Source organism: Lolium perenne, chromosome 4 (genome assembly GCF_019359855.2).
Source record: "Lolium perenne isolate Kyuss_39 chromosome 4, Kyuss_2.0, whole genome shotgun sequence".
Lineage (NCBI taxonomy): Eukaryota > Viridiplantae > Streptophyta > Magnoliopsida > Poales > Poaceae > Lolium > Lolium perenne.
In genome coordinates, this window is record NC_067247.2 from 195,433,351 (window position 1) to 195,447,836 (window position 14,486).

Below are 14,486 nucleotides of genomic sequence, written 5' to 3' on the forward strand. Positions count from 1 at the left end.
CACAGCCCAGTATTTTCCCGCCCCCTTTTAAAATTTGAATTACTGAAACTTTTTGTTAAAACCAGTAGCACTGTTTTGAGTATAACTCGAGATCCACAAACCCAAATCGAGCGAAACCAATTGCATTAGATCAGAAATTTTATTACCTTTCCAATGCCACTGGTCCCGTATTTTTAGGATTTTTGTACGATTTTTAGTACATTAAACTTGATCTCTGTATTCTGTTTAGTATTTGTAATTCCTAAAATTGTAGGATTAATATTTTTGGGTGAATCCAATTGGGTTAGTCTTTTTTAGTACTGGCCATCTAGGAAAAATAATGTTAGTCTCTGTTCATGCATATTAGGTACTGTTAGTAATGTGGACGTGTGACATGGATTGTTGAACCAAAACTTTTTGGTTTGTTTTAAAAACTTTAACCACCTCTTTGTATTAAAAATTGGTCAACCAATGTTTTACTCTTGCAAAACAAAAATTCTGCATCTAAACATTATCTTTATTGTTTTACTTAAGTTTCCAAAATAGTTTGGCATATTGTTTACTTCCTATTCTTGTGTAGTGTTTTATAAGCAAAATAAAATAGGAAGAATGATTTTCTGTTTTTTTCCAAAATTGTTTGCAAGTGAAATATAAATGTTTTTATGCCAAACCAATGCACTTGTCTTCTTTGTGATGTTATCTACCAGGGGATAATTAGTTTGTGCCATGGTAATAATAAGAGAGGCAATTGCTAAGTTGTAATGCTCTCATGCCTTCACTAGGTAAATAAATGGTGTTTTCTTAAAAATAGAATTTGTAAAATTGTTTTATAGTGACTTTAATACCTTAGTATGTTAGCCCTTAGTTGCATGTCAAATTCTATTGTGAATGTTGTTTTGATTGGTGCAATGTGTTGATTTTGTTTCTTTTATATTTTTCGGCGATAGATGCGAACAATTCTGGAGAAGAAGAAGAAGTGGAATCGGATGAGGAGATTATATATATTGTTGGAATTCTTATTGGGTGGATTTGGAGAAGTCCAGGGACAAACAAGCCAACCAAGGCAAGCCATCTTTTGATCTCTTGCTATTTATCCTTCTTGTTGTGCTCATTGCTCCATTATATACTTGGTTCCTTGTATCATGTGTGATTTTTGGTCCTCTACTCTATGCATACTTATTCCCAAAGTATGTTGAACCCCTTGTTGATGCTTTGCATACTTGCTCCCAAGTATGTGAACCACCTTGTTGATGTTATGCATGCTTACCCTAAGCATGTATGCCCCCTTGACCATATCCATGTTGTCATCTTCTTAGTGGTATGATGATTAACATCATGACCCCTGTTTGAATCATCTTAATTATGTTGTCCCTATACATGCTTATCCTAAGTATGTATGATCCCCTTAACACCTCAATTATCATCCCCTTAGTGGTATGATGGCTAGCATCATGTCATTGTGACTCTTAGTTCCTTCATAAAACTATAGGTTGGGAACCCCCTTGGAAAAATACCTTGTTGAAAAGAATTTTTGAAAAACCTTGGGTGAGTTGGACTTACCCAAGCGTGTGTTTATGAAAGGAAAGGATCTTGGGAAAGATGGTTGAAAATAAAATCTTGTTTTCGAAAACTTTGGCGCCTAAGTATTCACCCGTGACAATTAACCCGCGCAACCACATTACCCTGGGGTGGGACGGGGCTTAGCTCGTAGTTTGTTCTTCTTAACATGGGACACCGCACAACTATATAAGGGTAAGGTTACCCCTGAATCCGGATTGTCGTTGGTGGAGACAATAGTATAACGGGAGGCCTTCGGGGCTGACCCGTCCAGAAGACACTATGGGTCTCCTGGCTTGGCGGTGGAGCCACGCTCAAAGTGAGGTGAGCTGCCACGGTGCCGGGGAGGTACATAATCCATAGGGTAGGATCCCGTGCTAAGACGAATAGGCAAAAGGCTATGTCCGAGTTTTTGTCATGGCATAGTTGATATGCAGGGATGATGCCCACATGATAAACTCGCGGATCTTGTGGGGAAAGTGTGCAAACTCTGCAGAGTCAAATCTATTCGAATAGCCGTGTCCGCGGTCATGGACGGTTGAAATGGCTGTTGCTTAGCCTGATGAGTTTTGTTTGAGAAAGTGTTTACCAAAGAAAAAAAGGGAACTTGTTTTCGGAGTACCGGAAGGGTACTAGAATGGTTTGGTTGACCATATGGAGATGGTCGGAAAGGAAATAAATTGGGTTACTCCCTTCCTAGTGTTTTATGTGGTAGAACTCTTTTGAAGTATCTTCTTCAACAAAGATATAGATATGTCATAGAACCCTCTTAGTGTCCCCTTCAACTGCGATGTTGGGATGCTATATCCACAAGAGAAACTACTTCTCTTCTTCTTGCTATTTCCACAAGAGAAATTAGCTCTTCCCTCTTGACATCTTAGATTAGCACTTATTATCTTACACTCTTGCAAAGTACCTTCTTGATGGTTTGCGAGTACAATTCAAATGTACTCACGGCTTTGTCCCTGGCTATTTACTTGGCCAGACTTGGAGGAATTCGACAACTACAGAAGGATTGGATGACGTCTATGCGAGCTAGGAACGTTCTCCCAGTCAGTTGCCTGTAGGGTTAAGGCAGATGACTTGGGCTCTGCGCTGCTGAAGTGATTCCGCTACTCTGATGATTAGATTAGGCCCTTCGAGGCTATTATGTAAAGATTGGTCATGTGACCTATTGTAATTTTCTTATTCCGTTTTGTAATAAAGGATGTAAATTTGATATCAGTTCGGTTATGTGTTCACGGCGCACTGATCATGGGATCGTGAACTGTATACATAATAGGGTATTTCGGACAGCTTGTCCGGGGTCCCCACAGAGCTGGTATCAGAGCCATCCTGACTGTAGGAGACCTTAGTTAGCATGGACGTTAGTTAGAAAACAATTACTTGGGAAAAACTATTGACGAAATAAATTCTTTCCATAGTCGGAAGCATAGCTTCTACTCTTATTTCTTCAAAACTTCCAAATTCTTATCTCTCCATTTTATAAGAATATTTGAAAATTCTTTCTCTATTATCTCATCCACTTCAAGCCTACATATTGGACGATGTCCCCAACTCAGACCGAAGATTCAAACTCAAAGATGGATAAATCCCTCAGGAAGACTCATTCATCTCCAATAGCAACTATTGAAGATTGGATGCCTACTTAGCCGTGCGCCTATAGGGATGATAACATCATGTCTTTGGTTATCACCAAAGCCTGTCAAGAAGCTGACCTTGTCCCTCTGTGGACTTGCACCTTTTGCAGTCGTCAGGGATCAAGTTCTCAGTCCTTGACTAGTAATTTTTAGGCCAGCCACCAGGAGTTGTCGACTTTGGGAGTACCTCTACAGCTACCCTTCTGAAGACCTCATGTTTCCGGGATGTCAAGATTAGAAGTTCTACGCAGTTTTCGCCTCCACTTCAACATCGATGACTCAACACAAGGCCTGCGTCACCACCAACTGCTTCGAGAGTCCTTGTTGAAGTGGATGTCAGCCAGATGAAGACATCAACATATGTGACCAACCCCAAACCCCCTATAGGATGGATAGGACGAACTCAATCGCTTTGGCTGAGCTACCCCCACGTATTAGGCATCCCTAGATACTTAGAGTGCCTTGTTTGGTGTGCTGGATGCTTGTAGTTCCCTAGTGTGCTGCTTGAGTGTTTTTTATCTATTTGTTGTGTGTATGATTGTCTTGGTCCTTCGGTCAGAAAAACACTCTTAGTGTGATAACCCAGTGTAGAAAGCCTCCCTAAGGTGTTTTCACCCTCATCTACCTCACCAATAAGTTACTAACTGCTAGTTAATTTGGATAAGTTACCCTGTTATAAGTTGATTTTCAACCATCAAAAACTAACCTAGACCCATATCTCCACTAACTACTTCCAAGATCAGCTCAAGCATCTCGACTACGCCAAGAAGGAATAAGCCCCTACCTTCAAAAGTGACTGCACCTCTGCAAGAAGCCTTACTAACCTGGTCTGACCTTGATGAATAATCGTGCTAACCTCGAAGTTACCTTCTTGAAAACCACCCTCTAAAAACCCGTCTAGCAAGCTGAGAATACATTAGCGTCAAAGCCAAGCTAGATCACATGGTCCGTATGGTACTCATCAAGAGAAGCTCATGAAGATACCTAAAGACTCAAGATATATTAGGTGTGGTTTACCCGCTCACTTCTTAACCATTATAAGTCAGCACCGACCCTCAAGCTGAAGATTTTCTTCGACGACCTCTGTTGCTGCTTCATATGGATACCAACCAGGCGCTCTATCAACTTACTAACTTACCGCGTGTCTTATGGTTTAGTCAACACCGTGTTACCTATTGAAGTTGTGGTCTACATGTCTCCCCTGAAGACTCTTCAACTGAATACGGAAGATCGACGACTTCTTCAGAAGCCCCAAACAAGACCACAAGGCAGAAGCTCAGGGTTTTTACAAAAGCCCGATGAAAAATCTTAAGGGTGGAAGACTTCGTCTTCCACTAAAAATTGGAGCTAACCCTAACATTTTTTTTAACCTTTCTGAAACACCGTCGGGAACTTGGGATGCATTAACTCCCCCTTGAAGTTGTGGACTGTACATCGCCCCCTGAAGATGTTCGAATCAAGACAAGAGATATCACTTCTTCGAAAGCACCGACAAGACCCGTGGCCGAAGCTCTGAGATCCTTAGAACCCTCGACGAACAATCTTAAGGGTGGAAGACTTCGTCTTCCACTAAAATTAAGCTAACTCTAAAAAGTTTTCAACCCTGCTAAAGCACCATTAGGTTGCACTAACTCTCCTAGAATCATGAACCCCGCTAGGATCATTAAGAAGCTTCAAATTTAACACCTTTATGAAGTAGTCAACCTCTTCACAAAGCTTGCCCTCAGCATAAAATCTACCATGTCTCTCAGAAGCTGAAGTTGCGACCCTCTCAACAATGACACATCTACAGAAGAGTGGACTCTAACTTTAGTTAAACTTTAAAACCCCTCTACTTCTACGCTTTGTAATCTCGGGACGAGATTATTTTAAGGGTGGAAGATCTGTCACACCCCAACTTTTGCAACCTTGTATAACTGTCCCGAGTGCAAAAATCAGGGGGAACAATTTTTTTCTAAATACTAATTAAAATGAATTATCTTGATTTGCTTGTGGAGTTTTGTCTTGAGTTACCTCATAGAACAACACCTCTAGTGTTAAAACAACTTAACAATTCACTAAATAAAACATATGTGACCCTGGAACATTCTTTTCCTCTTGTTACCCATGCATGAACCCTATGCTTAGTGTTTTTTCCCATAAGTACCTCAACTCACAATTTCTAGTCTCCAGAAAATAGTGAAGCTATGGTCACTCTCGTATTACCTTAACCTCCTTCCTTCAAAAACATTTGAGAAAAACATCTCACCAAAAATCACCAAAGCTATTTGTTTTATCCCATAATTCAAAACCTTAATTCAAAAGGTATTGTCAAAAACCTCTCCTTTTTAAAATTGGCTATCACCTTAGACCATAAGATCACAAAATGGTTTCTAAAGTGATTTTTGTTTTAACCCAAAGTATTTACCAAATGGCTTACCCTTACTTTATGTGACTCTAAAATCTTCTAAAAGCTTTTATTTGTAGTTTTGGTGTCTTCAATGGAATAATCCATATTTTATATTCCTCTATGGATCATTCTACTCTTCTGCAACCTCTCCTCTTTTTTAATATTTCAAGAAATTCTATTTGATTAAATCAAAATCAAGGCCATAGACACCAAAATAAAAGTTAGGACTATTTGATCTGTGATCAAATATCCATGGCATTATCTTTGCCCTTAATAGACTTCACATATCTATCTAGTTCACAACTCCACCTAGTCTTGACCTTGGCAATTTATCATCTGTCCGTCATTAAAAAAAACTCTATTGGTATATCTAACTTCCCAAAATCACCCCACCCTACCCTTTTCAATGATCCAAATTTTCAAATTTGGAGTTTCCCTCCTTTTGGCATAAAACCCTAGAAAAACCTCCTCACCTATAGTTCTCACTTACCCAACTATTTCTAGTCTTACCAAACTTTTCCAACGTCTTTGCTCAAGTAAAGATAGGAAAGTTTTATTTTTTTTGTTTCCAAATATGTTCTAGGAAATCTCTCTTTGTCTTATTCAACCAAAATTCATGCCATCCCTTGCACTTTCTATTCCCAAGCCTATGAAGAAAAATCCATGGAGCATTGTTATGCAAGTAGACCCATGATTAGCTAAATATTTCAAAACTTGCAAACTTTGTGACCACCCTTATCTTGCTTTTGATGCCAAAACACCATGTGCCCCTCCCTCCTTTCTCTTCTTTTCCCTTCACTTGTTTTTCCAATGGGAATTTCCCTCTCTCACCAAACCCTCAAAATAGTGGCCGGGCCACCTTCTCCTTTGGACACCAACCCTTGCACCCCTTCTGGCCCGACCCTAAGGCCCTAACCTAGTCCCTCCCTCCTTCTCCAAATCGCACCAGGCCACTAGGCCCAAAGTGGACAACTACCGAACCCTCAGACGAACAGAGGCACGGAACGATCGTGCCAAAAGCCACCTCCCGCTCGATCCCTCCCTCTTTCCCGCGCCTGCTGACATCCTCCAAGCGATGTCACCCCGCCCCCACCCTCCTACGTCACCCCTGACGCCAGCCCCGGCCGCCCATTGGCCATGGACGCCGCCCGCACCTCCCTCCCGCCCTATAAAAAGGCTCCCCCACTCACTCCCTTCCCTCCCACAACACTCCACTTCCCCCTACACTCCCCCTTCCCATGCCCTTGAAGAGCAGCAGCGCCTCCCGTGCCCCTGGCCGCCGGAGTAGCCCCTCCCGCCCGTGGTCACTGGCTCACCGCGAGGTGGCGGAGAAGAACGCGCTCGCTCCCGGCCTCTTTTTCCCTCCCTCTCTTTTCCATTATTTTTGCCCTGCTCTTCCGCTTCTAACGTGCCCTTCCACGTTGCCTAGCATCGCCGGAAACCGCCGCCATCAACGCTCGTTCGGGAGCATCTGCGGAGGAGCTGCCTGAGCCTGCGACGGAGGGACGGCTACAGGAGGAGAAGGAGCCTCCGGACGCGTCCCTGCGCCCACCGCCGCCCGCCGGAGCTCCGCCGCCGTCCGCTGCGGCCGCCGGTGAGCCTAGCCCCACCCCTCCTTTTCTTCTCTGTCGCCGCTAGCCGCCCGCCCGCGTCACTGCGTGGCCTCGCGAAGACGACGAGGGCGTGGCCTCCCGATTGAGATCCCACGGGCTGCATGGCCCATGCAGCCACGTAGGCCATGCAGGCCTGGCCCGCCTGGGCCCCTCCTCCCTCTCCTTTTATTTTGTTTTTTTCTCCCTCCACCTGGAAAAGCCTCCTGGGCCGGCCCACTCCTCCAAACCGCACAGCCCAGTATTTTCCCGCCCCCTTTTAAAATTTGAATTACTGAAACTTTTTGTTAAAACCAGTAGCACTGTTTTGAGTATAACTCGAGATCCACAAACCCAAATCGAGCGAAACCAATTGCATTAGATCAGAAATTTTATTACCTTTCCAATGCCACTGGTCCCGTATTTTTAGGATTTTTGTACGATTTTTAGTACATTAAACTTGATCTCTGTATTCTGTTTAGTATTTGTAATTCCTAAAATTGTAGGATTAATATTTTTGGGTGAATCCAATTGGGTTAGTCTTTTTTAGTACTGGCCATCTAGGAAAAATAATGTTAGTCTCTGTTCATGCATATTAGGTACTGTTAATAATGTGGATGTGTGACATGGATTGTTGAACCAAAACTTTTTGGTTTGTTTTAAAAACTTTAACCACCTCTTTGTATTAAAAATTGGTCAACCAATGTTTTACTCTTGCAAAACAAAAATTCTGCATCTAAACATTATCTTTATTGTTTTACTTAAGTTTCCAAAATAGTTTGGCATATTGTTTACTTCCTATTCTTGTGTAGTGTTTTATAAGCAAAATAAAATAGGAAGAATGATTTTCTGTTTTTTTCCAAAAATGTTTGCAAGTGAAATATAAATGTTTTTGATGCCAAACCAATGCACTTGTCTTCTTTGTGATGTTATCTACCAGGGGATAATTAGTTTGTGCCATGGTAATAATAAGAGAGGCAATTGCTAAGTTGTAATGCTCTCATGCCTTCACTAGGTAAATAAATGGTGTTTTCTTAAAAATAGAATTTGTAAAATTGTTTTATAGTGACTTTAATACCTTAGTATGTTAGCCCTTAGTTGCATGTCAAATTCTATTGTGAATGTTGTTTTGATTGGTGCAATGTGTTGATTTTGTTTCTTTTATATTTTCCGGCGATAGATGCGAACAATTCTGGAGAAGAAGAAGAAGTGGAATCGGATGAGGAGATTATATATATTGTTGGAATTCTTATTGGATGGAGTTGGAGAAGTCCAGGGACAAACAAGCCAACCAAGGCAAGCCATCTTTTGATCTCTTGCTATTTATCCTTCTTGTTGTGCTCATTGCTCCATTATATACTTGGTTCCTTGTATCATGTGTGATTTTTGGTCCTCTACTCTATGCATACTTATTCCCAAAGTATGTTGAACCCCTTGTTGATGCTTTGCATACTTGCTCCCAAGTATGTGAACCACCTTGTTGATGTTATGCATGCTTACCCTAAGCATGTATGCCCCCTTGACCATATCCATGTTGTCATCTTCTTAGTGGTATGATGATTAACATCATGACCCCTGTTTGAATCATCTTAATTATGTTGTCCCTATACATGCTTATCCTAAGTATGTATGATCCCCTTAACACCTCAATTATCATCCCCTTAGTGGTATGATGGCTAGCATCATGTCATTGTGACTCTTAGTTCCTTCATAAAACTATAGGTTGGGAACCCCCTTGGAAAAATACCTTGTTGAAAAGAATTTTTGAAAAACCTTGGGTGAGTTGGACTTACCCAAGCGTGTGTTTATGAAAGGAAAGGATCTTGGGAAAGATGGTTGAAAAGAAAATCTTGTTTTCGAAAACTTTGGCGCCTAAGTATTCACCCGTGACAATTAACCCGCGCAACCACATTACCCTGGGGTGGGACGGGGCTTAGCTCGTAGTTTGTTCTTCTTAACATGGGACACCGCACAACTATATAAGGGTAAGGTTACCCCTGAATCCGGATTGTTGTTGGTGGAGACAATAGTATAACGGGAGGCCTTCGGGGCTGACCCGTCCGGAAGACACTATGGGTCTCCTGGCTTGGCGGTGGAGCCACGCTCAAAGTGAGGTGAGCTGCCACGGTGCCGGGGAGGTACATACTCCATAGGGTAGGATCCCGTGCTAAGACGAATAGGCGAAAGGCTATGTCCGAGTTTTTGTCATGGCATAGTTGATATGCAGGGATGATGCCCACATGATAAACTCGCGGATCTTGTGGGGAAAGTGTGCAAACTCTGCAGAGTCAAATCTATTCGAATAGCCGTGTCCGCGGTCATGGACGGTTGAAATGGCTGTTGCTTAGCCTGATGAGTTTTGTTTGAGAAAGTGTTTACCAAAGAAAAAAAGGGAACTTGTTTTCGGAGTACCGGAAGGGTACTAGAATGGTTTGGTTGACCATAGGGAGATGGTCGGAAAGGAAATAAATTGGGTTACTCCCTTCCTAGTGTTTTATGTGGTAGAACTCTTTTGAAGTATCTTCTTCAACAAAGATATAGATATGTCATAGAACCCTCTTAGTGTCCCCTTCAACTGTGATATTGGGATGCTATATCCACAAGAGAAACTACTTCTCTTCTTCTTGCTATTTCCACAAGAGAAATTAGCTCTTCCCTCTTGACATCTTAGATTAGCACTTATTATCTTACACTCTTGCAAAGTACCTTCTTGATGGTTTGCGAGTACAATTCAAATGTACTCACGACTTTGTCCCTGGCTATTTACTTGGTACATTGAAGTGTACATCTTCGTCGTCTGAGTAGTAGTACCTCCTGCACATTGTTCCGTCGAACACCTTCACTGTGAGCACATCATCGCCTTCATATTTGAAGTGTACGAAGCAGCCGAAATCCACACCGTGCGCGATGGCGAAATTCTCCCAGCCCTTTTCGAGGTACATCCGGCCTTGACCGTCAAATAGGACCTCCACGGTCCAGAGACGAGGACCACAGTCAGCTGCTCGCAGATACACCTTATCTGGCTCCTGGCCGTCAAGATAGTCCGCAAACTTTTTTGGGAGTGCCTGCAAAGAGATCGAGCGCCGATCCGTTTGAAATTAAAGGTTTTTTAGAACATGCCCATAATTAATCACAAGCATCATATATGTGGGAACGCGGACGTACCTTCTTGAGCAAAGGGTCTTCATAGACGACGATGAAGAACTCCTCTATGATCAATGGCAGTGTTGATGGTGGTGGTGGCAATGATGATGATCCACCACCCCGGCCGCCCCTTCCCCTTCCCCTTCAGGTCCGCGTCCGAGACGTGGAAGCCATGGCAATGGATCAAGTGTATGTGAACGAAGAAGAGAGAGGCAGAACCTATTGACACAAGGGATGGCCGTTGTTGGTGTTTATAAGGGAGATATGACCGTTGTAGGGGTTTACACATTAAATTAAGGAGGAGGTGACCGTTGTGGGGGTTTACACAATAAATTAAGGAGGACATGATCGTTGTGGGGGTAGTCATCTAGGTTTTGTGTTTAGTCAAACTTTTTAAACTTTGACCACATATATAGGAAAAAGTAGTAGCACTTATGACACTAATTTAGTATCCCGAGATTCGTTTTGAAATGTAGTTTCAAATTATACCAAAATCTCATCATATATTTGACTTAGTACAAAAGCTAAAAGTACACTTATTTGTGGACGGAGGGAGTATATCTCAACAAAAAAGTAATGCGGACTATCTTGACGGAAATGGAACATCGTGATATAGTTTATCATTTTACAGTGAAAAGTAATGCCTAAAAGAAATGATAATTCATGATAGTTTATCATTTTACCGTAATGGCTACAAGAAATCGGTGATTGTTCATCATTTTTTGCGTGGAAAGTAATGGCTACAAGAAATGGGTGATGGTGTTTCATTTTTTGCGTGAAAAGTAATGGCTACAACAAATGGGTGATGGTGTATCATTTTTTGCGTGAAAAGTACAAATCGGTGATGGTTTGCGTGAAAAATAATACCTAAAAGAGTTTATAATTTAGCTCGTGAAAAATAATATAGAAAACCAAACTTTAGCGTACTGGGTAACCGCCCTTTAGCATACATAGAGGGTGGAAGCTAACCGCCGACAGAGAGAGAGAGAGTGGGTGGTGGCCCCGACCAGAGAGAGATAGGGGTTATCCTGCCCGTTAAATCATACGATCAACGGTCGGCGGGCACGATCCGTGTGACATGGGCTAGCCCAATTAGGGCAATGTTGGGCGTCTGTGAGAATTTGTGAAGGGAGAGGGCAAAACTGAGTAGTATCAAGAAACCAAGGGCAAGTGAGTAGTAAACAGACTAAGGGATTCAAATATGAGATTTAAAAAATGAAAAATGCGTGTTCTGTACAATGAAACCCATCTTGGCCTACCTCAAACTATTTGCAATACAAATATACATGAGTGTGAAAATTATGGCCTCATTCAGACAAAGTATGTTTTGGGGAAAGCTGTGGAAAACCATGCACCTTCATAGCTACTAGGTGATTTGAGAAGTGGCAATTTGTGGTAAAACTTGATTTATCTATGATTTATCTATGATTTGAGAAGTGGCAACTTGTGGTAAAGACTCCATGAGTAAGTGCCACTCTTTTTCGGGTTTTTTTGCACATTAAATAACTCATTTAACTGGTTAATCCCATTTGTTGACTCTCTGTTGACCAGCCACTTGAGGGTAAAACTGAGTATATTGCACTAGCCAGTATTAGCACCCAAGGGGAAAACTGAGCACACAAAAAATGCTAGTATATGACTCGAGGGTATACCTGAGTATATCTAAATTTCCAGGGTTAGACTCGAGGACGCGTGTTGCGGTGCAGAAGTGGAAGGCGTGCCATTGTTGACGCGTGTCGCGGTGCAAACGTGCACTAGTGGACACGTAGGATGCGGGTCGCATTTAGGACGCGTAAGCCCCTCTCTCCCTCCCTCTGCACACAGTACGTCTCATTCTCGCTCACGCACGAAACCACTCCTCTCACGTCCCATCAACTTCTCCAAATCGAAGGAAAAACCCCAACCGCCGTACGAGCCCTGCCGGCGATGGAGAAGAAGAATGCGCCGGCGGCCATCGCCCCCGAGCCCATCGCCTCCGAGCTCGTCGCATCCGAGCCCGTCGCCGCCGAGCCCGTCGCCGCCGAGCCCGTCGCATCCGAGCCCGTCGCCTCCGAGCCCATCGCCGCCGAGCCCGTCGCCTCCGAGCCCGTCGCCTCCGAGCCCATCGCCTCCAAGCCCGTCGCTGTCGAGCCCGGCGCCTTGATACGTCTCCAACGTATCTATAATTTCTGATGTTCCATGCTTGTTTTATGACAATACCTACATGTTTTGTTCACACTTTATAATGATTTTATGCATTTTCCGGAACTAACCTATTGACGAGATGCCGAAGTGCCAGTTCCTATTTTCTGCTGTTTTTGGTTTCAGAAATCCTAGTAAGGAAATATTCTCGGAATTGGACGAAATCAACGCCCAAGATCTTAAAATTCCACGAAGCTTCCAGAATACCCGATAGCCACCAGAGGGGGGCCACAGGGCCACCATATGACAGGGCGGCGCGGCCCAGGGGGGGCGCGCCCCCTATGGTGTCATCGCCTCGTCAGCCCTCCGACTCCGCCTCTTCGCCTATTTAAAGGTCCCTGACCTAAATCTTCGATACGGAAAAGCCACGGTACGAGAAACCTTCCAGAGCCGCCGCCATCGCGAAGCCAAGATCTGGGGGACAGGAGTCTCTGTCCCGGCACGCCGCCGGGACGGGGAAGTGCCCCCGGAAGGCATCTCCATCGACACCACCGCCATCTTCATCACCGCTGCTGTCTCCCATGAGGAGGGAGTAGTTCTCCATCGAGGCTAAGGGGCTGTACCGGTAGCTATGTGGTTAATCTCTCTCTCCATGTACTTCAATACAATGATCTCATGAGCTGCCTTACATGATTGAGATTCATATGAGTTTTGTATCACTATTCATCTATGTGCTACTCTAGTGATGTTATTAAAGTACTCTATTCCTCCTCCATGATGTAATGGTGACAGTGTGTGCATCATGTAGTACTTGGCGTAGTTTATGATTATGATCTCTTGTAGATTATGAAGTTAACTATTACTATGATGGTATTGATGTGATCTATTCCTCCTTTCATAGTATGAAGGCGACAGTGTGCATGCTATGTTAGTACTTGGTATAGTTGTGTTGATCTATCATGCACTCTAAGGTTATTTAAACATGAATATCGAATATTGTGGAGCTTGTTAACTCCGGCATTGAGGTGCTCTTGTAGCCCTACACAATTAGTGGTGTTCATCATCCAACAAAAGAGTGTAGAGTATATCATTTATCTATTCTGTTATGTGATCGATGTTGAGAGTGTCCACTAGTGAAAGTATGATCGCTAGGCCTTGTTCCCAAATACTGCAATCATCGCTTGTTTACTGTTTTACTGCATCTGTACTGCCTGCAATATTACCACCATCAACCACACGCCAGTTGTAGCAGCAAGCTATTTTCTGGTGCCATTACTACTGCTCATATACATTCATACCACCTGTATTTCACTATCTCTTCGCCGAAACTAGTGCACCTATACATCTGACAAGTGTATTAGGTGTGTTGGGGACACAAGAGACTTCTTGCTCTGTGGTTGCAGAGTTGCATGAGAGGGATATCTTTGACCTCTTCCTCCCTGAGTTCGATAAACCTTGGGTGATCCACTTAAGGGAAAACTTGCTGCTGTTCTACAAACCTCTGCTCTTGGAGGCTCAACACTGTCTACAAGAAAAGAAGCGTGAGTAGACATCAAGCTATTTTCTGGCGCCGTTGCCGGGGAGGAAAGGTAAAAGGTACTCACACTCCGGATCTCGGCTACTAAGCTATTTTCCGGCGCCGTTGTAAGTACTCGAAGCTATTTCCTTTAGATCCTGCAATTGCATCTTTTTGTTTCTTGTTTTACACTAGTTTGGCATAATGGAAAGCAACAGTGAGCTTTTAAAATTATTTCCTGAGTTAAGACATGGATGGTTTGATGCGAAAATTAAAAAACCCATGGAACATATTAGTATGAATACTTTGAACACCATTGTTGCTAATGATATGGAAAATTCTAAGCTTGGGGAAGCTGGTTTTGATGAGCATGATCTTTTTAGTCCCCCAAGCATTGAGGAGAAAATTTTCTTTGATGAAACTTTGCCTCCTATTTATGATGATTATAATGATAGTAGTCTTTTGGTGCCACCTACTATGGAGAGTAAATTTTGTTATGATTATACTATGCCTCCTACACTTGATGAGAATAATAATGATAGCTACTTTGT